This window comes from Salmo salar, unplaced genomic scaffold (assembly GCF_905237065.1).
Source record: "Salmo salar unplaced genomic scaffold, Ssal_v3.1, whole genome shotgun sequence".
NCBI lineage: Eukaryota > Metazoa > Chordata > Actinopteri > Salmoniformes > Salmonidae > Salmo > Salmo salar.
The window spans coordinates 42,501-45,000 of NW_025547450.1; the positions used below are offsets into that span (position 1 = coordinate 42,501).

Sequence of the window (2,500 nt, forward strand, 5' to 3'; positions counted from 1 at the left end):
TGGTGTGTTAGTTACCGGGTCTTAGTGGTACCAGAGTAGTGTTGGTGTGTTAGTTACCGGGTCTTAGTGGTACCAGAGTAGTGTTGGTGTGTTAGTTACCGGGTCTTAGTGGTACCAGAGTAGTGTTGGTGTGTTAGTTACCGGGTCTTAGTGGTACCAGAGTAGTGTTGGTGTGTTAGTTACCGGGTCTTAGTGGTACCAGAGTAGTGTTGGTGTGTTAGTTACCGGGCCTTAGTGGTACCAGAGTAGTGTTGGTGTGTTAGTTACCGGGTCTTAGTGGTACCAGAGTAGTGTTGGTGTGTTAGTTACCGGGTCTTAGTGGTACCAGAGTAGTGTTGGTGTGTTAGTTACCGGGCCTTAGTGGTACCAGAGTAGTGTTGGTGTGTTAGTTACCGGGTCTTAGTGGTACCAGAGTAGTGTTGGTGTGTTAGTTACCGGGCCTTAGTGGTACCGGCCAGAGTGGCGCTGGCTCCTCTCCAGATGAGGATCTCCAGACCCGTATCCACCAGGAACACAAACCTACAGGAACACAGAGCATTAGAACCACAGGAACACAGAACATTAGAACTACAGGAACACAGAACATTAGAACTACAGGAACACAGAACATTAGAACTACCGGAACACAGAGCATTAGAATCACAGAGCATTAGAACCACAGGAACACAGAGCATTAGAACCACAGGAACACAGAGCATTAGAACCACAGGAACCCAGAGCATTAGAACCACAGGAACACAGAGCATTAGAACCACAGGAACACAGAGCATTAGAACTACAGGAACACAGAGCATTAGAACTACAGGAACACAGAGCATTAGAACCACAGGAACACAGAGCATTAGAACCACAGGAACACAGAGCATTAGAACCACAGGAACACAGAGCATTGGAACTAGAGGAACACAGAGATAGAACTACAGGAACACAGAACATTAGAACTACCGGAACACAGAGCATTAGAATCACAGAGCATTAGAACCACAGGAACACAGAACATTAGAACCACAGGAACACAGAGCATTAGAACTACAGGAACCCAGAGCATTAGAACTACAGGAACACAGAGCATTAGAACTACAGGAACACAGAGCATTAGAACCACAGGAACACAGAGCATTAGAACCACAGGAACACAGAGCATTAGAACCACAGGAACACAGAGCATTGGAACTAGAGGAACACAGAGCATTAGAGCTAGAGGAACACAGAGCATTAGACCTACAGGAACACAGAGCATTAGACCTACAGGAACACAGAGCATTAGAACTACAGGAACACAGAGCATTAGAACCACAGGAATACAGAGCATTAGAACTACAGGAACACAGAGCATTAGACCTACAGGAACACAGAGCATTAGAACTACAGGAACACAGAACATTAGAACTACAGGAACACAGAACATTAGAACTACAGGAACACAGAGCATTAGAACTACAGGAACACAGAGCATTAGAACTACAGGAACCCAGAGCATTAGAACCACAGGAACACAGAGCATTAGAACCACAGGAACACAGAGCATTAGAACTACAGGAACCCAGAGCATTAGAACTACAGGAACACAGAGCATTAGAACTACAGGAACCCAGAGCATTAGAACTACAGGAACCCAGAGCATTAGAACTACAGGAACCCAGAGCATTAGAACTACAGGAACCCAGAGCATTAGAACTACAGGAACCCAGAGCATTAGACCTACAGGAACCCAGAGCATTAGAACTACAGGAACCCAGAGCATTAGAACTACAGGAACCCAGAGCATTAGAACCACAGGAACACAGAGCATTAGAACCACAGGAACACAGAGCATTAGAACTACAGGAACACAGAGCATTAGAACTACAGGAACACAGAGCATTAGAACTACAGGAACACAGAGCATTAGAACCACAGGAACACAGAGCATTAGACCTACAGGAACACAGAGCATTAGAACCACAGGAACACAGAGCATTAGAACCACAGGAATACAGAGCATTGGAACTACAGGAACACAGAGCATTGGAACTACAGGAACCCAGAGCATTAGAACTACAGGAACACAGAGCATTAGAACTACAGGAACCCAGAGCATTAGAACTACAGGAACACAGAGCATTAGAACTACAGGAACGCATTAAACCTACAGGAACACAGAGCATTAGAACTACCGGAACACAGAGCATTAGAATCACAGAGCATTAGAACTACAGGAACCCAGAGCATTAGAACTACAGGAACCCAGAGCATTAGAACTACAGGAACCCAGAGCATTAGAACTACAGGAACCCAGAGCATTAGAACCACAGGAACACAGAGCATTAGAACCACAGGAACACAGAGCATTAGAACTACAGGAACACAGAGCATTAGACCTAAAGGAACACAGAGCATTAGAACTACAGGAACCCAGAGCATTAGAACTACAGGAACCCAGAGCATTAGAACTACAGGAACACAGAGCATTAGAACCACAGGAACCCAGAGCATTAGAACTACAGGAACACAGAGCATT

General features: G+C 45.3%; 1 pseudogene; it reads right to left on the minus strand.

Annotated features, from left to right (window-relative positions):
- LOC123731862 (protein flightless-1 homolog) overlaps nt 1-2,500 on the minus strand; it is an 81,087-nt pseudogene that overhangs the window by 41,109 nt on the left and 37,478 nt on the right.